Source organism: Protopterus annectens, chromosome 3.part0 (assembly GCF_019279795.1).
Source record: "Protopterus annectens isolate FY-2018-M chromosome 3.part0, PAN1.0, whole genome shotgun sequence".
Classification (NCBI taxonomy): Eukaryota; Metazoa; Chordata; order Ceratodontiformes; family Protopteridae; genus Protopterus; species Protopterus annectens.
Window position 1 is genome coordinate 262307343 of NC_056731.1, and position 24937 is coordinate 262332279.

The window sequence follows — 24937 nt, forward strand, 5'->3', positions numbered from 1 at the left end:
TTTTCAACCAGCCTTATAGCAAGTATCAAATTTGCCCACTGTGCTCTAGATTATGCACATATTAAACACCTAAACTGAAAACTTCCCCCACAAATGAAGCCCTACTAATTCATATACACACACACACACACACACACACACACACACACACACACACACACACACACACAAAAAGCTTTCCTAAACTTAAAGATGACATAGAAGCCTAAAATAAAGGGAAAATACCATTCCTTCCTCCCTAAAACCATACCCTAACAAAAAAGAAAGAGAAGCCAAAATGTGCTCCTTAAAGTTACAGTACATGAGGCATACTCATACATACCCATAACTATGTTGTACTGGTCTATCTTAGAATATATGAGGTCTGAACATAAAAATATAATTTTATACAGTATTTTGGTACAAATTCTGTTACCTTAAGTGCATATATGCTGTATGTATATATATATATATATATATATATATATATATATATATATATATATGTATAACTGGAGAGATCAGGAAAGCATGCAACTATGAAAAACTAAAACAATCATTTTTGCAGGGAAATAAGCATCTGAAGACTCCTTCACCCAAGCTCACCTTACATATGCAGTCTCACTCCGAAGTTGCTCTACCACACTTAGGGAGAAAGAAAAATCATTATTAATGTATGCAAATAATGTCCGATTTTCTCTACTACCCATCTCTGTTAGAGAAGAATGAATGACATACCTTTGGGACTTTACACATTACCACAATAAGTAGATGGTGAAAAGTTACTGAGGAAAATATAACTAAAAAAACACTGAAAAAACAGGAACTCAGAGGAAGACTGCAAACTTCTTTTATTTCTGCATCTGCTACCTTGGCTCAATGCCTTCAAGGAATGTTATACCATATTTGCAACAGTCCTTTTATACAGGAATGAATGAAAACACTTAACACATAATCAGCCAATTAGCATCAATGAGACAGAATGAAACACCAATAAATATACCCCCAGCAACAAAACATAAAAAGTGAAGAAAAAATAACATGTTAACACAAAAACTATGCATCAAATACCCTATAATACATTTCAAAATGCATTTAAATATAAGAAAATTTAAAAATTAACTTCCAAGTTCATTTCCCTGGGATGTAAGGTTCTAAAACTGACAATGAACCTTGTTTCCAATTGCAATAATTTTTGAGTGAAAACATTCACAAAGTATTCTTCACATTGCGGTCTAGCTAATACCCTAAAGAAAAAACTGTCAATGGCACCATTATGTGTTAAACAAAAATGTTGGACCACGGGGCTGCCTATCCTCTCATTTCTGATGTCCCCCAAGTGTCCCAACATTCTCAATTTAACCTTCCTTTTCATCTGTCCCACATACCACTTAATAGGAGAACATCCACAGCCCAAAATATATACCACCTCATGAGAACCACAGTCAAAATGCTGCTTAGCTACGAATTTCCTTCCATTAATGTAAGTTCCATGTGAATTTCTTATCTTAACTGCACACCCTATACTTGCCACATGAAAAAGATCCCACCAACCTCTTGCTTGGTTTCTCTAAAATTTAAAAGCTCCTTAAGATTCAGAAACCTGCCAAAAGAGAAAGTAATCCTATTGGGAAAAAGCTTGCCCAGGCTATCATCCTCACTGATCACCGGCCATACGTTACTATCATTCTAAGAGTGTCAGAAAATGGGGAACATTTGTTTACAAAAAATAAGGCATCCTGCTTGTTCTTTTTATCTATAAGATGCCCCCTTTCCCTATAAACCATCCCCCTATTGATACCAAGATTTCCATCATTACATAGATGACCAATAGGATATCTTTCTGCTCCTAGGACCCTCATTTCAGCCTCAGAGATTACCTCCTGTGAATAACCTCTACTAAGTAACCTATGTTTGACCTTATTAAACTCTATTCCCAAATGATCTTTCTCAGAAGTGTTGGTGAAGATACGCCTAAATTCCCCATATGGAAGAGATTTCAACAAATGGGATGGCTGAGAACTAGTAGCATACAAAAAAATTATTGACAGTAGTTTCTTTATGGTAGGGTCTAAACTGAATGTTATCTATGGAATCCACATACAATTCTACATTGAGGAATTGTATTGTGTGCCTATGTGTCCTGTATGTGAATTCTAAACCAAAGGTGTTTCTACCTAAATCTTCCATAAATGTATCAAACTTCGTAGAATCACCCCTACATACAAAAATTAAATCATCTGTGTACTGTTTGTACAAAACAACATTCCTTAAGAAAAATAGAAAATATAACTAGCTAATCTCTGCAGGATAGAAGGGTGGAGCCTGGACTGTGACCCCGATTATCTAGGTTTGATTAGCAGCTCAGGTCTGCACAAGCTGGCTGAGTGATTTGTCAGCTTGCCCATCTTGGAAGGAGGGGATTTCTGCTTGTGATTAGGCAATTTCTGGAAGAGATCAGTGAGTATTTCCTTGTTGCAAAATGGGGTACTGTGATGAGTAGCTTAACAGGTTTGAGTGGATGTGTGGTTAAAGGTAGTGGGGTGTATGGTGTTACACACACATGTTCTGTCTTGGTGAGTGATTTATTGGTGACCTCACATTTGTAAGGCTAGTAGGGCTGTCCCTGCCTGTGAGAAAGCTTATGGCATAATCTCACTGTCCCCTATAGAGACGGGAAGAAAAGGGTTCATGGGTCATGGTGGATGCCAGTGCAATAAGAGCAAGGAGGCAAAAAAAACAAACAAACAAACAATTCAGGATAATATAGCTTAAGCAAGTGAAGTTCATACAGTATCTATATCTAGGTGTATACCTGAATATACCTCCAGATTTCTATCTATGTATCTGTCTATCTATATATCTATCTAGCTGTCAGTTTATCGTTCTGTCTACTTATCCATATGTCTGTCTGTCCATATAAATTAGAAGTCTAAACAATGCTTGCCTTAGAAACAAACTTTATTATGTATATATATATATATATATATATATATATATTATATCTGTAGCAGGGGTGTGGGGGCACAATTACAAAAGTGGGGTTTTACATTTACTATGTTAAGTTGTAGGACTCACAATTATGGATCTCACAATTCTGATAGGGAGCCATCTTTTTGTCATTTTTGGAACATACTCAGAATACTCCATGTATTATGAATCGGGACTGAACTGGCATTGCATCATAAGTAAAAGTCGTGTACTGCAGAATAGTGGCCTTATTATCACTGCAACGATGCAAGATTTCTGTGTGCTCACCATACTAGTATGGAGAATCCACCTTCAACACAGAGCTTCATTTAAGTCTTTAACAGGTATAAGTCCATGCAAATGTTGCAAAGAACTGTCAAGAGGCGATTAAGATATGGCTTCTTATACAGAGGTACTGAATTCAGGGGTAGATTGCTTCTGTTCATGGCACAGAATACAATATTTGTACATATATACAGCATAGTTGTAGTTTCCTGAAATTACATCAGAGGTAAAATATATATTTTACTAGAACTGTGAACTTTTCTGCCACTAGAATGATGTCATCAAAACATTTCCTGTGCTGACAAAATGACAATGTGGTTAAGCCAGTGTCAGTGCTGAACTGCCTTTGAGTCCTAATTGGTAGAAAAGCAATCATAGGTGCGTTATATACCTTACTGAAGTAGAATCTCCTAAGGGTTTTATTAATAACTGTCACAGATTAATTGAGCTGTGGTGTCTTATACATCGTTAATGAACTGAGAGTTTTGAAAGCATTTCAGAGGGACTGGTTGCCAGTTTGCAATGTAGTTTGTTTCTTTTGCAGTGAATACATGACTTCTGTTCAGGTTGAGGAATGCACTTCATGATCATAATATATCCATACTAAGTGTGCTTTAGATCACAGGCAAAAATTAGGCATGTTTCTCCAAAATAATTTAATACTCTGTCACTGTAAAGATTCCATCATCAAAACTCTTGGTATTGACAATGCCAAGATGGCCAACTTCCATGCTGAGGTGCATTTTTGCCTTTAAGGAGGGATGTCAGTAATAGGTGAATTATGAAACCGAATGCCTAATTATCATTTCCTAAAGTTTTACTGAGAACTGTAAAAGGGTTACTGAACTATATCATACATATGTACCAAAAATAGTTTTACAGTCCTCTCACAGTGACAGTCTGTTATGCTGGGGAACACAGAATAGGGGTGTAGAGAACAGAGCTAACACCATGTAGTCAGATAAGACAGTAGTCCTATAAAGACATAAAGAAATAGGTGCACATGAGCAGACAGGTAGTTTCAGGGAGGTAGGTGAGCCAAAGCTGAAACTTCACAAGCAAAGCAGAGTGATATAGATGAGAGCCTACAATGAAAGGTAAAGCCGTCATGTTGTGCTATATTGTATGAAACTCATGAGAGTACAAATGAGAAACACAGCAGATAGTGTGAAATGTTGTCTATACTGGCAAGGAAAAGGTGTGCATACCAAAGAAAAAAAAATACAGGGACTGGTAAGTAACAGGGTAAGGGGCAGTGAATGGATGTCTAGTATCTTCTTGGTTCATTAAAAAGGGTGGAAAGGAAAGTAGAGAGAAGCAAAAAGGGGTATAGCAAGCACAGTAAGTGACACACAGAAGGAACAAAATAAATCATGTTGGAAGAAGGTTTTGTGTGTGTGTGTGTGTGTGTGTGTGTGTGTGTGTGTGTGTGTGTGTGTGTGTGTGTGTGTGTGTATGTGTGTGTGTGTGTCACAGAGAGAGAGAGAGAGAAGGAGAGTGAGGAGAAGTATGCAGCCTTACACATGTATGCAGGAAAGCACAATCCTTAAATGATCCCCACAGCTCAATATACAGCTACAGCAGAATGTGCATGTGCAAAGCAGCAAAAAGTAGTCAGGTTCCCATGTTCCAGGACTGAAGTCTACTGTACTACAGCAATGAAGGAAGGAGCAGAGGCTGCTACACTAATGCTGTTAGCTACCGTACTACAGCAAAGCAGCTATGTTAATGCTGTCAGCTGCTGTACTGCAGCAATGTGCAAAGGAGCAGAGGCAGCTACACTAATGGTGTTAGTACTGTACTACAACAAAGCAGCTATATTAGTGCTGTCAGGTGCTGTACTGCAGTAATGTACAAAGAAGCAGAGGTTGTTACACTAATGCTGTTAGCACTGTACTACAGCAAAGCAGCTATGTTAATGATGTCAGCTGCTGCACTGCAGCAACGTGCAAAGGAGCAGATGCAGCTGCACTAATGATGTCAATTGCTGCACTGCAGTAATGTACAAAGGAGCAGAGGCTGCTACCCTAATGCTGTCAGCTGCTGCACTGCAGTAATGTACAAAAGAGGAGAGGCTACTGCATTAATATTGTTAGGTACAGTGAAGCAGCCACATATACCATAAAAATAAGTATGTGAATGATGCAGAAGTATGAAATAGTGCCTATTACACCCAGAATCAGACCCCTGTTCCTGGTCCAACAAAACATTAAGTACCACAATATAATAGCCACCAACAGCAGCATACACAGCAGACATAAAGTCACCAGGAGCAGTTGACCTGGCATATCCAGGGGTCAGTCAGATTAAATAAAAACAGAGAATCAGATGACACCTGTTACAAACATCAACAAATGTTTATTAAATGTAGTACTGTATACAGCAGATGGGAAATGCTTACTCTACCATTTTGACATCCTTGCCTAACCTCTGCTTCCCATGTGTAGATATATCCATGGTGATGGTAATGTAGGTTTTAGTAACAGTGCCTCCTGCTCAAAAGGGATGCCGATCATCCTGGGTACCAGAGATGCCAGATAATAATAGGCATCTATCTTCCTGAAAGGACCAATATAGGACACCACCATCTCCTACCTGAGCTCATTGTAGAAGAAATAGAGTGTAATTTTGGTTTCCTTTACACACAAGGCAGGTACTTCCATAGGGAACAAACATAAGCAATCTGCATGAATGCATAGTAAAATAAAATGGCAGCATGAGAATTGCACCCTACATGGGGCTCTGAATTGCATGTAGTACATCATAGTGCATCACAGGTGTGCAAAGAGTGAACACAGACTGCTTACATTTGAGCCATAGCTAGGACATCTGGTGCTCTCCTGTCCCCCCCAAAAAAGCTGAGGACCCAAAAAAATAGTCTTCTGTAAATGTAGCAAGCTATTATCACACACCTTGTTATACCTACTAGCATTTCCAATTACAACCACAGCCATGAATGGTATATCAGCAGTATCTCCATGGCTTCATAAATAAATTACATTACTGCACTTATTCTCCATTATCACCTGCTCATCATGCCTTCTCAAAGCTTTCACCTAGTACAGCCACCAAAATCACCCCTCCCGACTTACAGCTGTGGGTTGCATGAATGAATGAATGTGTACACCATGCTTGCAGATAAACATATCTAATCCCTATCTCATTAGTTCACCTATGTAAAACATACCCCCGGATTCTCAAAAGCTTGCACAGTGTGCAAGACTGGTGCAGGAGCTCAAGCAGGCAATATGTCTGCCGTGCGATCCAGGAACAGCCTGCAGGGGTGTGCATGAGCGCTCCTGCACTAATCCTGCACGGACTAAGCCCTGGTATGCAAATCACTCCATTTGCAGGAGAAATGTATGCAAATGAGGTGATTTTGCAATCCAGGAAGCTTGTAACAGTCCTTGCAAGACTAGTGCTATCTGCAGAAATGTACTAGGTTAGTAACTGAGTGCATTTCTGCAAAATCCAAAATGGAGTTGTGACAGCCCCAGATAAAGGCTGCATATCATGTAGTAAGCATGCCAATGGTCAAGTATAAGTCCATTGGCAATGCAAACAAAAAAATACAAAAATCAACTTTTATTTTTTTAGCCGATCTTGGCTGTTTAAGGGTAGGGCACCTGCCCACAAACGGGATCGGAGGAAAATAATAAAATAAGCAGCCTAACTAAAATCACTATTCTGCCATGCAAGTCAATGGCAGGCAGAAGACAACCTGGCCAGGGAGTAGTGGTTGCAAATGGGGGGAGGCTCAGTGTGAGACATGTAACTATGCATTAGCAGGCAATCCTATGCAAATGAGAGGAAGGATAGTGAATTCCAGTTTTCCCCAGCATGTGAGTCAGGTCCCAACAGTGTAAGAGTAGGAATAGCTTGGTGCAAGCCTAGGAGTTAGGTGACATCATGGGGCTATGTCAGGCATACTGTAAGCAGATTGGAGCCCTGTGCCTCGGGTTTGCTCCTAGCTTAGCACAGCTAAGCTAGGGGGTGTTTATAAACCTGCCTAGCACTCTTTACAAAACCTAAGCGGGTGTGCATGCTGTGCACTGGGTTTTACAGGAAGAAAAAAGAAGAAGTTAAACCAGGAAAGAGAAGCAGTGTGCACATTTGAGCACTCTGTTTACACGGCACGCACAAGGGCTTAAACAGGAAGGGAATGGGAAGGGAAAACAGCAGTAAGAAGGTAATCAAGGAGAACTAGCTTAGCTGGTAGGAGAAATGTATCAGAAGCAGCCAATTACACAGGCAGCAGACCAGCCCATCCCAGAACACTACTATAAACTATGCAAACACCTTCCCCTCTGATTTTTCCCACACTGTATACCACCGGTGTATACAAGCAGGAAAATTTTACCAAACAAACCTACAAAATGAGAAGGGCTGCAGCAGGCAACATAGAACAACATGTGCAAGAGGCTGAGGGTGGTGAGGATGTGAATGCTGCCGATCAAGCTACAGTGAGGAGATGTAGAAGAGTGTACAGACCCAGGGTAACCTACCAGGGGCTACATGAGCTGGAGATAGTGGAGCACTATAGGGTGGAGAGAGACCTTCTACAGCAAATTGTTGAGCTGTGCCGGCCACACCTGACACACCAAACTGACCGAGGGGAACCCATCCCAGTGGATACCAAGGTATGTGTAGGCCTTGGAGTACTAGCCACAGGTACCTCCCAAAGCTCAACTGGGGATATCATGGGGATCTCACAGGCATCAGCATCCAGAGTATTCCACCAGTTCCTGGATGCCATGTCAGCACATGCCAGTGAGCACGTATATTTCCTCAACACCCATGAGGTGTTGGCCAGCAATATGCATCTCTTCCACCAAATAGTAGAATACCCTGAGGTAGTGGGTGCTATAGACTGGATGCACATATGCATCAAAGTACCACCTGGTGATCAGGGTAGGGCCTACATCAACTGCAGGGGAATCCCCTCCATCAACTGCCAGGTCGTATGTGATGCCCAGGGTATTATAATGAATGTGTGTGCTGGCTGCCCTGGAAGATATGAAGATTCCCACATATGGCATCTGATGCAGCTGTACCAGAGATTTGCCAATGAGGCATCCCCTACTGTCACCTAGTGGGAGGTGCTGGTTACACACTGGAGCCGTGACTAATGACACCCATCAGAAATGCACACACACCTGAACAAGAACGCCATAATGAGGCACACGGATAGACCAGATTTATAATAGAGCATGTGTTTGGGATGTTCTGGTCACGGTTCTGGTGTCTGGGCACATCCGGTGGAGCCTTGCAGTACTCACCAGCTACATGTACCCAAATTGTTATGGTATGTGCCATGCTGCACATTATGATCCTGCGGAAACAGCTGCAGCAGGAACAGTATGGGGCAGGGCCACACAGTCCCCCACCAATGCCAAGGCCTGCACAGGCACAGAGTGACTCAGAGGAGGAACAACCTGAGCCTGTCCCAGTAGGCAGATGGAGGTGTGCCCAGTATGCTGAGTCTGCGGCAAAGAGACAATGCATAGCATATACACTGACACAGTAGGGACCCAGGGAATGACACCTCTCTCTGATTCGCACATACAGTAAAAGGGATGCCAAACATGACTCAACCATGTATAGGGAGTGTACTATGTGCATCCGACATAGGCAGCCTTCCAGCACCATCCGCATGTCTGGCACACCCTCAAGGTAAGTCAATCAACCTACCAACTGCCAAAGGGAGTAAAATGTGTCATTACCTGTATCTACGGTATAGATGTGAGCATGCAAGGGAATTGGGTGGCTGAATGTTATGGCAGCAGACAGTAGACACCCATAGTGACATCATGACATCTGTAACACATACTGGACTCACCATAGTAGCCAGTACTACACAGGGTGACATAACCCACTGCAGGAAATGTCCTGAGTAACATGTGTGTCCATATGACTCACACATGCCAGTCAGGGTGGTTCACATACCCAACAACAGCCCCAGCCAGCAGGACAGGTGTAGACAAACCCAAACAGAGCCTGTGCTATGGCCCCTGAATTATGGCTATGGCTAACCTCCCCCCCAGGCCTACACAGACAGACTACAGTAGTAGGATGTTAGTTCCGAAGGGTAGGAAGTCAGATACTAATATGTAGGGCAACCAAAGCTACAATCTGTAGTACATCAGTATGCCTTTAGTCAGCATGATAGATAAGAATACAGAATGAAATGGTGTACCTGGCATACCAGTACAATCATAGCAAATGTGTACAAGTGTCAGGTGTGCCCCTCCATCTGATGTAGTAACTTAATAACAGCCAGGTGTGCCCCCCAATCCTGTGTAGAAATGTAGACATAGACAGGTGTGCCACCCCATCCTACATAGTAATTTAATTACAGTCAGGTGTGCCCCCCCCAATTCTGTGTAGAAATGTAGAAATAGTCAGGTGTGTCCCCCATCTGATGTAGTAATGTAATAACAGTCAGGTGTGCACCCCCCAGTCCTGTGTAGAAATGTAGAAATAGTCAGGTGTGCCCCCCAACCTACATAGAAATGTAGTAACAGTCAGATGTGATCCCCAATCCTGTGTAGAAATGTAGAAATAGTCAGGTGATCCCCCCATCCTATGCAGAAATGTAGGAACAGTCAATGCCAAATGCTTGATGGATACCCTGCAGAAACAGCATGCTACCTGTCGGTGTACAACACAAATGTCAGCACTGCAGTACAAACCACCTGGACCTGATCCACTCATGAAATACAGATGGGCATACTGGGCATGCTCACACACTAAACCACATGAAGGCCATGTCTGCAAACACCAGTGGACCAGACATAGCTGGTAGTCACAGTTGTTAGTGCAGACACTCATCAGTATGAGCCACTCATGCCTTTCACACACAGTAGATAGGAATACAGACATATATGTAAAGACAACACACTATAATAAGCCAAAGGTAGACGTACATAGATGTGTGGAAGAGGGTGACTGTGACAAGGTGCCATCCAGGCCTGTCCCATGCAGCACACAGCCAAAGGGCCCCAACCACATGATGTTCAGATGTCACTGACTGCAGATACTAGCCAACAGTATCTGTCAGCATTACAGACTATGTGGTGCACGTGCCAGCTGTGCAACATGACTGTACAAGGAAGTAGTCATCAAGCAGCTGTATACACGTACCTGTGAAATATGACCTTGTGTGTGCCCGCATGTGGCGTGTCAACCCCTAGATGAATGGGTTATGGCCCATGCATACACACTTCCCTCCCCATAACCTAACTATGACAAGCCTGCTGAGGTCATCCACTGTGAAATACACCTTTGGGAGAGTTGTAGCCCAGTAATTTCTGTGTTGCATCCCATAACTGCATACTGCTGTAGTATGATAAACTAGTTAGGTAGGAGTTCTAATCCCAGACTTGGCAACTGTGTGTGACTGTCTGTGTAGAGAGCAATGCTTTTTAGGGTAGTCACACTCCCTACAATTCAAATGCTCAACTTTGGCAAGGCTGCTGATGTTATCCATCTAGAAATACACCTCTGGGAAGATTATAGCCCAGTAATCATTGTAGCAGGTCCTGTAACTGCATACTGCTGTAGTGTGATAAAGTAATTAGGTAGGTGTTCTAATTCCAGACATGGCAAGTGTTTGTGTGTGTCTGTCTGACTCTGTCTGTGTAGAGAGCAATGCTTTTTAGTGTAGTCACGTTCTCTACAATTCATATGCTCAACTTTGGCAAGGCTGCTGATGTTATCCACCTAGAAATACACCTCTGTGAAAGTTGTAGCCCAGTAATCTCCATAACGCATCCTGTAACTGTGTGCTACTGTAGTATGATAAAGTAGTTAGGTAGGTGTTCTAATCTCAGACATAACAAGTGTGTGTGTGTCTGTCTGACTCTGTCTGTGTAGGCAGCAATGATTTTTAGGGTAGTCACACTCCATACAATTCAAATGCTCAACCTTGGCAAGGCTGCCAATATCATCCATCCAGAAATATACCTCTGGGAGGGTTGTAGCTTAGTAATCTCTATAGCGTGTGCCATAACCGCTTACTGCTGTAGTGTGATTTAGAACCCTGGTAGGGTTCTATTCCCACCCATGGCAGTTCTGGATGTTTTGTGTGCATTTCAATGTCTATGTAGGGAGCAATGCATTATAGGCTAGTCACACTCAGTACATTTCAAATGCCCTTCTTTGGCAATCCTGCTTATGTCATTCATTGTGAAATACACCTTTGGGGAAGGCGCTCTCTAGTAATCCCCATGGTGCTTCCTATAACAGCTCCATCCTGTAGTGTGATATAGACCTCTGTTAGAAGTTCTATACCCACACATGTTGGTTGTGGATATTTTGTCTGTGTGTGTGTGCCACTGTCTGTGTAGGGAGCAATGCATTTTAGGCTAGTCACCCTCAGTACATTTCAAATGCCCTTCTTTGGTAATCCTGCTGATGTAATTCATTATGAAATACACCTTTGGGGAAGAGTTCTCCAGTATTCCCCGTGGTGCGTCCTATAACAGCTCCATGCTGTAGTGTGATATAGACCTCTGTTAGGGGTTCTATACCCATGCATGTCGGTTGTGGATGTTTTGTGTGCATGCCACTGTCTGTGTAGGGAGCAATGCATTTTAGGCTAGTCACACTCACTACAATTCGAATGTCCTACTATGGTAATCCTGCTGATGTCATCCAATGTGATATACACCTTTGGAGAAGGAGTATTCCAGTAATCTCCGTGGCACATACTATGACTGCATAGTGCTGTAGTGTAATAAACTAGTTAGGTAGGGTTTCTACTCCCAGACATGACAGGTGTGCGTGCACGTGTGTGTTTGTAACTTGTATCCTGTGTGAAGGTGGGTGGGAGTGTGTGACACCTGGGCCCAATGTGGAGTGGATTTTGTATATTTTTTATATAGTAGCCCTACATGATGGCCCTACTATATATCACAATGTCCACTGTACAGGGATAACAGATGTGAAATAGCTGAGAGGCTGGGGTGCAAATCCACACCCATACATGTGACATCAAGGCCAGGCAATCACAGTTAGAAACCCCATTATTACCCAGACCACACTCTCAACCCATGTCTCATACACACACACATGCCTAGGCAACAGCCAGTATGTGGGTAGTACACTGCATATTGGCCACTGATAGCAACTATGAAGTGATTGCAGTGGGCTACAGAGGGCATGGCACCCTGTCCATTTGTCCAATATGCACATACATGCAGACAGTGCACCTTCCCCATGTTCTGCAATGGACATCTGCAACACCTGTGCTTCCATCACATGTGACCCACAAAGGACATACCATGCCTGACAACATGCCCTGTATGGACAGATGTCACTGACACCAGGGAATGCCGTTAGCATGCTATCAATGTAGGTGCTGGGTAAACCTGCTGTCCATTACCAGTTCCCACCACAGGTGGGCAAGACTGGCACATCTGATGATAATCTGTGTCCACAATATGGGCCAGACACCCCAGGTACAGTTCCATATGTCACTGTACATGCATGTGGGAGGTGTGCACATCCCATACACCATCCATGTCATGGAATAAGGAACACATACATGGCAAGCGATGCACAGCATTGGCCACACACAATAGTCACTGAGGTGACTGGATGGGGGATACAATACCCACCTGTGTGGGAAAATGCAAAAACTACAGCCCTGAGCCACAGTGCAGACCATTGTCATGTAGCCTGATGCCAAGATATACCCTTCACCTAGCCTTGTATAGCCGTCTAGCACAGTCAACCATCACACACCCATGCAGAAATGCACCCATGCATTTCAGTACTGGCATGCTGTGTGTTTGTGTATGTGTGTTGTATGATGTGTATGATCACATCCACACTCACTACAACCCCCATTGGCATACTGAAGCATGCTGTCTGATGTCAAACACCTCCCCATACCCTTTGCTCATACAACCTCCGTATCACCCATGTGGTGCATGTAATACCTGCACAGTAATGTGTTGTAGCAATCCCACTACTGATGAGTTGTAATCCTGGCCCTGTCAAGTGTGTCAATGTGTGTGTGTCCTTGTTTGAGTGTGGCTGTGTTGATGCTGGCACCTGTTCATGTGGACAGGCACGTGTACATCACCTACCGTATAACTACCATATCCCTGTTGCAGATGTTACTCACCATCACATATATGTTCGGAGGGCTCCACAACAGGTAACCTATGTGGTGCATCCAATAACCGCATTGAACTGTGATAGCACTACATAATCATCAGGGGTTTGATACCCTATGCTGGTAGGTGTGTGACACAAACATGCTTAAATTTTACTCTCCCACACCTCCCTGACTAGTCTGTGCCTCTGCCTGCCTCTCTCACTCCCTCTCTGGTGGATGTGGAGACCTACACCTGCTTTGCTTAGGCATCAGCATGTGTATTTTAAGTGTTGCTCATGATAAGCTGATGGCCTCTGCACGAATTGCAGCCCTCTCCTAGCTGATTGCATGTGGAATAGCTGTGGTAACATTCCCATTGCCAATTGCATGGAAACACACTCCAATATCTAGGAACATCATGTTAGTGTTTGCCCTTTTCATTCATTGTGAGCAGGAACTAGATCTGTTGTTTGGCAAAAAGCATCTCAGATGGATTGGGGATCTACCTCTAGCAACATGCACTGTGGAAACAGAGCAACACACAGGAGAGGGATGTGCCTGACCTGACTACAAACTGTAAGTGCTGCTATACTGCATTTGGAGTAATGTTGGTTTAACAGTGTGTATGTGGATATGGCTGGTCCTACATGCTTCAATATCTACCATGTCAGTTCTATGTTTATGAGGAATCCCCATCTGTAGGGTCATCTACAGACTGGGCAGTGTGTTATGCTTTTGGTGTCATGTGTTACCCACAGAGCATCTATCTGTGAACTGCAGAAGGTAGTGTGAGGATTGCAGTCTGTAGATGGTGAAAGCCATGACAGTTACTGACTTCATAACCCTCATAGGACATATGTTGCAACAAACCCTGTTGCAACAGTAAATGTATGCGGTTATCACAGCAACATGTCAATACTGGCCCTGTGTATGTGCTTCCAGCCACAACTCTGTCAATCTTTGTACATACATCATGCATTAAGAGGTGCATATGTGCTATACACCATAATTAGTGTCATCATATTTGATAACAAGCCAGTAAGATATCAGACTGCTACATATGTTATGTACAGTAGGGGTTACATTTGATGACATAACCTGGACAATCTGTGGATGTTTGTACAGTACTGAGGTCTGTGTACTTATGGTGAATGTCGACAGTGTGTGCATTGTTAATATGTACTTTAGCCTGTGTACAGACTGTGGTAGATGTCAGTGTTCTAGATCCCGTCCTATCTGATGTTACATGCTGCTCCACTGTATGTTACCATATTGGCTTACATGTTTGTAGGGCCATAAACACACATGTCCCATACCACAGGCAACCATCAGACCAAACTGTGTAGCTGCCCAGTATATGTAGGGTCAGTCCATGAGTGGCACATACGAGGATGGTGTCAAACAGATTGTCCATATACTGTAATATCATGCTAGCTTAACATATATGGCTGTGCCCGTGTTCGCATTGGTTGTGGTTATGCACTTTCACATAGGTGTATCTTACCCTGTGCTGTGACATGCCTGCAGAGCCTGCTATATATGCAGGTACATGTGCATTTCCCCATAGGAGATGAAGGCCAGTAGCCAGTCTGCTTGTAGCTTGCACAGTGCATTGTTACATACCTAGCAGCTTAGTGTATTTACTCAGTGAGATGTCATGTGCAGATGCTTGCCAGATGTACTACTGCTGGGCCTCCCTTAACAGTCATGTATGTCAGACAGAGCAGTGGGATGCTGTACAGATGTATGCCAATATCTAGTGGGTAGTATGTGGCCATGGCACCCCTGTACCAGTGGTTATTATGTGTCAGCCAGACAGGGGTGTGTGAATGCATAATCTATGGTGGCATATGTATACCAGTCATTATGTGTTATATCCATCTACATGGCTGTTAACATCCATATTGTCAGGCATGGTACACATGTTTTGCACTAAGGGGTTCTGTGTATACCTCTGGACTGTACAGAGTGTTTCAGAATGTCCACATATATTGGCTAATATCGCTGCTGCAGTCCACAAGGGCATTACGTGCTAGCAGTGGTACTTTACTATGATGTCATTAGGATGTCTGTCAGTAGCCAATGGCACACATGTAAAAAGCAGATGTGACCTCCCACACACACACTGTGTCTGTGAAGACAATCCTAAGTACAGTAGCAATAGTCTACTAATATACCTGCTATACATACCTGACATCCCTTGCACTATGAAGTACCGAGCAGTGTTGCTAACAGCTAGAAGGCATCTATGCTGGATGGCTACACTACCTGCCAAATATGCCTCACACTCTACACCCTACAACATGTTACACTGCAGTGCTGTGGTACACTGGTGTGCAGTCACCATGTGCATCAGAACCATATCAGCCTGTCCCTGCATCGATGGTATGGATGACAGGGATGGGGCACAGGTATCTTCATGTGCACAGGGCATCCTCATGCTGGCACATGTACACCTACAACATGATTGCATATCATTTTAGAGACCACAACCAAGCAGTGTTACTAACAGCTAGAAGGCATCATTGCTGGATGGCTACATTACCTGCCAAATATGCCTCACACTCTACACCTTACAACATGTTACACTGCAGGACTGTGGTACACTGGTGTACAGTCACAGTGTACATCAGAACCATATCAGCCTGTCCCTGCATCGATGGTATGGATGACAGGGATGGGGCAAAGGTATCATCATATGCACAGAGTGTGGTGTTGGTCTGCCAGGGGCTTTGGGTGGACCATACATTTGACACCATGTGTGTGGGTGAGGGGTGTATTCTGCGGAGCTGGCTGAGGTGATGTGGTGTGTGTAGGTATGAGGCTGCCCTAGGTGTGTTTGCATAGTGTGTGGGTATGCATGCACACAGCTCTGCCTTGTGGCTGCTCTACACAGGTGTCTATGGACAGCTGCAGACCATACCTGGCAGGATGTGCAGTTCACTGCCTCCGGCCACGGACACGTGAACTCTGCCAGCCAGGGGCTCCGCGGGCATGTGCAGGTACAGGTGTTGAAGTGCTACTCTCACCTGCTGATGACATTTGTCTGCTGGTATCATGTCCCTCCTAGGACTGGCCAGGACCACATGCACATGGCCTGCTGTGGTGTGGTGTGGACAGCACCCCCCCCCGCATTGCCGAGGCTGCTACTGCCACTACGGGAGCCCCTTGGTGTCCTAGCATGCCCATGTTCGGTGCCAGCTGTTGGTGTTGCTGGCCCACATCCACGTGGGCATCACTGCATCCCCACCACTTGTTGAAGCACGGACACATCACGGCTGATGAGGGCCATCATCTCATCATGCCGTCTATTCGCTTGCTCAGTAGAAGCACTGATGGCACCCAACAGTTCACGGAGGTTGTCGCTTACAAATGTGAGAGCAGCCCTCTGCAGCCTAAGGCCCTGTCTGGTGTAACGCTCAATATGTGCCTGCACCACCATTACAGCCTGGAACATGCTTCTGGTTGCAGCTATTTTGCCTATGCCAGGAGCATGATGTCCAGTGGTCCTACCACAAGCACCCTGGAACATCTGCCTATGTGGCAGCCTGCCAGACATCTGGCTATGCCCACTGCAACTGGACACAGTAGGCATGGTTACCACACTTTCCTGTGCACTGCCATTGAATGCCAGCTGTCCCTCTGCTATGGCCACTGGTGATGGGGTTTATATAGGCACAGTAACTGTGTGCAGGCGTGAGGTGGCTAAAACGGGAATGTCAAATATTGGTGCAGTGTCAGCCCCTGACAACCCCACCTGTGCCTCAACATTATCATCATCATCATCATCATCATCATCATTGGTGTCTGTATGGACACCTACATCAGATTGGGTGCAGGAGGGACCCTGACCCACCTCGCCACCTGTGGGGGAAAACAATAATCGCACTTTAAATCCTGTACAGCATTGCTTAACAGTACACACACACACACACACACACACACACACACACACACACACACACACACACACACACACACACACACACATCACCATAATACCTACCTGTCCATGGCTTTACAGACAATCCCACATATATGTGCATGTGTTACCCCCATCCTGCATCACACTTGTTAACATACACACATTGATACCACTCATTAGCATCACAGTCCTCTAAATGCCCACACAAGCAGGAACAACACAAGGACTGTTGCTACATTACTTGCCTGACCTGTGTGTAGTGGAGTTACATGGCCTCAATGCTGTTATTTGGCATGCACCCTCTATATGGCTGGAATGATGTGCATAGCCACTATATGTGTGGGCTACTATGTTGTACCCATAATAGCTCCCACTGGTGTGTCATGTGTATATGCTCAGTAAATGCCAGATATGCTGCTCCGTCGGCCCATCATGTGTCAGCTGTAATATTTGGATACACTCCCTGGTGTTGACTATTACTTCCCCATGCATCTGTAGAGCTGCATATGTGGGTTGTAGGTGACCTCTCTGCTGACTGCAATTTTACTTGTGTACCTGGAGTCTACCTTCCCTCTGGATGCCTGTTCCATGCTACAGACCATATTATACTATTTGCAGTCCTATGAGTACATGACAGGTATTCCTGGTGTGCAATATGGCACTCCATGTACTGAATGGTCCCAAAGGGGGCTGCAGCCATATGACCACCTCACAGTCACACATGTGCATACATGGCCACACACATAAACACACACATGCACACATGCATCATACATGCATTTACCTCCCACCACTTCACCAGAGTGACCCTACATGCAAACTAACTAACCACCAGGATGCACACACACACACACACACACACACACACACACACACACACACACACACACACACACACACACACACACAGGTGAGGTTGCACAATGATCGTACACACAGTCCTCCTATTACCCATCTGCCAACATGCAGAACATATGGTACAGAACAGTATGCAGTTCAGCTATACTCACTCCATGCTAGCAACGGTATACATGTGTATGATGCATGTGCTGTGACTAGGTGATGCCCCTTCCCCTGGATACCACTGCACCCATATACAGAGTATTGCTGTGCACCTATTCTACACCCTGCCATGTACTGTGCACCACAACTCACAGGTGTACAACCCATTGCAGAATGTGTAGTACTGTGTCAGTTATGTCAGCTGTACCTGTCACAGCCCCTATATGTTTCAGCAACACATACCTGGGATGATATGTGGACTGTTGTCATTGGTAAATGCTTGATGCCTGATATGCAGCTGTCATCATCAACAGACCATGTATGACCACTGCAGACATGCTTACACTGACAACCATCAGAGCATACCATGGCTATGAAGGGTGTACATACCTTTATTGATTTTACACACACATCTGTGATCTGCCATGGGACCACAGCACTGCATATCTTAGCTGTACACAAGCCTGGTATGGAACATATGTCCTGTACTTTCACATGCAGTGTCTACAGATTGTGTTAGGTGTGTGGCTGCTGACCACAATGCATACACACCATGTGGGCATATGTGTGCACACCCTTATCATGACGGTTTATCACACCTCTTGTTGTGTGTACTACAGCAGTCACTGCTCACGGCAGGGGTATACCAGCATGGGCCTTCTGCAATTGCCAGTCTATGTTCAGCCTACCCTACACATGTCCCCCTATTCTGCATGATTGCAAGGTCTACTCATGTGCACATCCCATGGTGTTCACACAATGCCATCACTATTGCAGTATGGGTAGGGTTACAGCTGCCACAGGTCCTGAACCTGACTATATGCAGATAGAGCCATTCCTACCATCCTTAGGATCCCTGCTGCAGTACACTGGTGTTTCATGCTGAGACCCCCCTCCCTCAGCTTTTATGCAGATGCATGACAGGTAAGCCTTAGACATTTGTGTCAGCTTGCAGTGTCCCATACATTGAACACCACATGTTGCAGCCTAGACCTAGCTGATAATGTGGACTACTGTAATGTCGTATGCCATAGTGTATCTCAGCAGCAGTTGACATTGCTCTTCAGGTATATACACTGGTGTTGCACTGTATATGGGTGTTGTTCAGAACATGTTACTACTGTAGGCTATGTCTACCAACAGTATGTTACTCCCTGTGGACACATTCCGCAATGGCAGGATGTTAGTTGAAATGCAGGTGTGTGACATACCCTTTCAATACCCCATCATGGTCACCCCTATGAGACCATGCATTTCACAGCAACAATACATGCACATGTACAGCATTCATTCAGGGTATTAGTGTTAGATGTGTGCATGGAATATACCATCACCATTACATGTCCCGTGTGTTGGCATGCATCTGCATAAGACATACTCACCAGCTGCAGACTGCTGCCTTGCTGTTACCCTGGAGGGACCTACATAAGTGGGTGAGAGATGCAATGTCAGTGGCCACACCTGTGGCACTGCTACAGGCTGGGTGCAGTACTACCATACATCAACCATAAATTCCCACAATACTACCACATCTGGACATCTGTTTATCACAACAATGCAGCAACACAATATATGTATGACATATCAGATATGCATTATCTACCTGTACCACCACGAATATTTATACAGCAGTGGTCTACTGATGTGCCCTGTGTCCTTACCTGCATGCTCCTTGGCTGGTGTCTGAGTGACATCCACCTCCATGAAAGGGTCCAGTGGTTGATGGTGTTCCTTATGGCCAGGTGCCATGAGGCTGGCCAGGAGCTCCTTCACACATGTTGGGGTGGATGGATGGCATGGCTCCACCCATGGCGAGGTCATCCCCCTGACTGCGGCAGCACACCGACAGGCATTGAGAAGCAGGTCACTGCAATGATGCCGGACCTGCTCATAATTGCTGTTATGCAGGCTGACATCATTGACCCTATGGACTACATCTTTCCACAGTGCGGTCCACTCCTGCTGGTCATGGACTGTCCTGCCAAAGACAACCTCGTAGTGCTGAACCAGGTGGTTGATAATGACCTCATTCTCCTCCACTGAATGCATGGTCAACCTGATGTGTGACATCTTGCCTGAAAGACATGAAGATGGAAACAGGCCTGAGCAACTCATATGGCAAGGTTACCACAGTTCATAATACACATCACTGTCACCCTCCCACCATAACAGCTTCAACAGACTGCACACACAACTCATTAGGTATGGCTACAGCTTAGCTTCAGCTGCTTGGGGTAGATTTCAGCCTGGCTTTAGTAGGTGATGCACTTGAACAGGTGATGGCCTCTGCACAAATCAGTGTCCTACACTTGCTAACTGCATGCAGCTTGCTGTGTAGTACTTCCAGTTACCACTGTCATGGCAACCACCTACTATAAATCCTTACATCATGTGGGCATGGTCCCTTTACCTTTCCTGTGTGATGGACATCCTTCCTGTATGTGGGCATCAGTGTTACAGACAGCAGCTAGCAATGCCTCTTCCAGGGAAACCGGCACACTTAGGCCAGCTACATATTTGTAGGAGGTTCCAGAACTATAAACAGAGTGTGAGTAGAGTTGTGTTATGCTTTGTATGGTACTGGTGTTACATGGTGTTTGTGTACATACTAGTTTACCTTGGAATGCAGTCTGTCTGCATAGCCCTCAACTGTGAGCCTATCCTGTTGGTGGCCAGAAGTATGCCTATCATGTTTTGTCTGTCCACCACACAGGTCCTGTGTCAGATACTTCATTGGCAGTGTGTGTGTTGAGTGCTATCAGTACATGGCTACATCCATTTATGTTTCTAACCTCAGTTCCCTGGCTAAGGGTATGTTGCAGACTATCCTGTAACACCGGCAACTTGCTTAGTGTATGGCAACAGTTTTCCACATATGGGCCTGTGTTCCAGCCTCTGTCCTCCACCTACATACCAAGCGTTGCACATATGACATGCTGTCAGAGGTTTTTCTGTAGTGGGCTGTGTGTATATAACACTACCATTGCTGTCATCAGTTCACTGCTGTTGTATTCCCCACACATACAGTGGTGCTGGGGCCATATATGTGTGGGCTTCACCTACACAATACATGTGTGCCCTTTTGCACTCCAGAGGCCAGTGTATGTAACAGTGGTATATGGGCCTGTAGTATTGAGTCTAGGGGGCTGCACCATAACTGACATTGGCTGTTACAAAATGTGGGGGTATCAGGAGTGAGCTGCCTTAAGGTATCTGGATGTACAGTACTGTATACTTCACCTATATTTATATTACTTACATAAATTGGGTTAATGTAGACCTACTGCCTCCAGCCATACAGACTGTTCTGTTTGTCAGTGTGCTTGTGATGGTGTCAGTTATGCCTTGTTATGCAACAGTTGCATCCCATTTGGTCAACTGAAGTCTTAACCACCTAGTGATTTTGTACAGAGTGTAGATAGAGGCTGCTGGACTATACATCTGCATTACATACTGTTGATTATTTGGTATCCTGTGGCCTAGTCTGTCTTTACTATTGCACAATTGAAGGTTTTGGCCTGGACAGCAACAGTTGTGAACCTTTCTAGACTACTGTATTAGTATAACTGTTTCACAGTTGCATTAATCTATTTATATGGATGTCGGTGTCTGAACAGCTATATGACATGGCATATAGAACTATAATAGTACACAAATAAAGGTTATCCATTACTGCAAACCTGCGTGTGGTGTTTTTTCTATGACCTCTCTGTGGGTATATGTTGCAGGCAACGATTGTAATTTGTATGGGTGGCCCATACAGTGTCCAGTTGTTCAGGTGTGAACTGTAGGCATAGTGGCTGTTCCATATTGTGTGCACCTGCATATATGTGTCTGTGTATATGTATCCTGGGGATGTTGATAGCTTCCACGTTTTACATTTTCTATGGGAGTCAGACTGTACTGCATGATATGTTACCAATACCAGCCTGACATCATACAGGTGGGTTGAAGTACTGTTAATATCCTGTGCCCATGTCATATTAGGTCCTGGTTATAGTATCTGTAACACTTGGTAGTGTATTGCAGGGCAGACGTGTTTGGCTGTGGGGGGTATGTCTATTCGTACTTGACGTATATTGTCTGGGGCGTCTCACCCCATTGATGGTGCATGTGGACATATTTGTTTTTGTTAATCTAACATTGCTGTGTACAGATGTGTGGCCATATATACCTATGTAGATATATATATCTGCTTACATATATATAATTATGTCCATATATACCTACATAGATATATATATATATATATATATATATATATATATATATATATATATATATATATATCTGCGTACTTTATGTAACTTGCTATGTATATGTAGACATATAGGTGTAGACATATATGTCGATGTAGCATCTGCATGTATATATGTTCATATATATTTATATATATGTTTATATTTCTAAATATATATATATATATATATATATATATATATATATATATATATATATCTACATGTATAGATATGTTGTATCTGTTTAGATATTAATATATTTACACACACACATACATCTAGATGTTGATATACATTCTCTGTACTGTTGCATGACTGGGCTGGATGTTATGTTTCTGAAAACATCAGATTTATGTATATCTGGCATGGCTTAGTGGTAAATCACTTTGTCTGTGGTGTGCAGGATCCTGGGCTCGAGCCTTGCAGAGGCTGTTTATTTTGTTGCTGAGCAGAATACAGGTCATTGGATAAAGAGTGATTAAGGCACTTTAAAGCACTTGTAAGCGGCTTTGCGTGGGTTTGCATGGAGGTAAGCACTGCTAACTTCTGGTTACAGTTTTTTACACCCAGTTAGCTTCTGCATTGCTTAATCTGTGTAGGCAGTGCTGACTCCCATGGAAACACACTTAAACATTCTTACTAGTACTTATATATGCTTACTACTGCTTATTTGTGCTTACACCTGCTTACTACTGCCTTATTCATTATGACACTGACACTTCACTTGTGCATTTCCTGCAGTACTCCAGTTCATAAATATATGTTATTTAGCGGGTTTTGCAACACAAATATTGGTTATAACGTGCTTTGCCATGTAAAATAGACTGTGCTGCAGTGGGACACTTCAACCGGGAATGCCTGCTCGTTAGGAAAATGGTCTGCCCACTACACTATTGCTGTACTGCTTCATTTGCATATATCTTCTTTGTTATCCCCTTCAGCCTTTTAAGCTGCTATAACCATAGCTAAGCAATGGGCACACCTGCGTACCTACAGTTAGCTGTATTCGGATTTAAAAAAAAATAAATAAAAGGGTTTCTTCATTTAATTTATATGTACTGTTGCTGTTGTACACATGGGGGACTGTTGATGGAGCTATGCGGACACCTATAAGTGGCCTTGCTCATTTCTAACCACTTTCTGCTGTTCTACATTGCAGGGGCATGTTTATTCTGAGAGCTCTGTTCTCAGGCACACACCCTGCACTTGTAGATGCTCTGTGTAAGCCTAGGAGCTTGGGCAGCACACCTTATTAATATGCATGGCAAGCTGCCGTCCTACTCCTAAATGGGTGTTTCTGTGCAGGACTTAGCTAGTCCTGCATGTAAGTTTAGTAAATCCAGGGGATAGTGATTCATAAATAAAGCAGAACCTAGCATCATTAGCATGAATAAGGTCAAAACTAGTACATATTATTAATGCTTTCTGGGTGCCAAAACACACATCAAGCAAAAATAAGCAGCAGACTTATTTCAGCAGCTTAAATCACTTTCTGACAGCTGGAAGTAAGAATTGCAGAGAAGACAGCCCAGAAGAGGTAAACAGAGGTGTACATTAGTGTGGTATGCAGTGTCACACACTTGTGAATATCACCCTATTGGATACTTTCTGAAATCGTATAGTTATTAGGTTAAGTAGTATGCTAAGTACTGTTACTGTAACAGAAGTCTACAACAGCAGTCCACTGCACTGATGTACCTATTCAAATCAATCCTAGCAGGAACTGAAAAATAACTGACACAGGGTAGCCAGCCCTCTCCATCTAGGCATCCCCTAAGCAGTGTATAGAACTTAACAGACCCTCACAGCATTCCTATCCTGGAGTACCTACCCATGCTCTGTCATGCCAACCTTCGTATATGCTGACACAGCTAATCCTGTGCAAATACACATGCCTTTCCAATAAATGTTGTCCTGTCCCCTAGGTGCATGCATGTATTCCATTGGTGATGAATGGCATAGACTGAACAAGATCAGCCCCACAGAGAATGTTGTCTTTTCACAGGCACTCGTGACACATGGAAGGGGCTGTTTGGGGCAAGGGGCACCCGCCAGCCATTCATAGATTCATAAATTCATAAATATTCCAAGGCCATTTAGTTTTTTGACCCTAAGCCTGCCAGTACCCTGCCTCAGGCTGCATCTCCTTTCTCTAGGAGGACCATACCAATCATCCTATATTAAATTTGTGAATGTCCACTATGAACCTGTGTTTTGTTTTTTTCCCAGCTATCCTCTATTTACAGCTGGTCTAGTTCAGGAAATGTTATGGTAATATCATCAGTACAGCATTTTTAATGCAACAAAGGCCATTTAGTCTTCAAGGACAGCAGGTACTACATTTGTAGACCAAGCACTGAAATACAAAGTTGTTTGCTAATAGCAACATCTGCATTAGTAATAGTTCTCTATAATGTTGAATTATTCAGA

At 43.8% G+C, this 24937-nt stretch overlaps 1 pseudogene; it reads right to left on the bottom strand.

Moving 5' to 3' along the window:
* The window catches only part of LOC122796825, a 103270-nt pseudogene that overhangs the window by 275 nt on the left and 78058 nt on the right, over positions 1-24937 (bottom strand).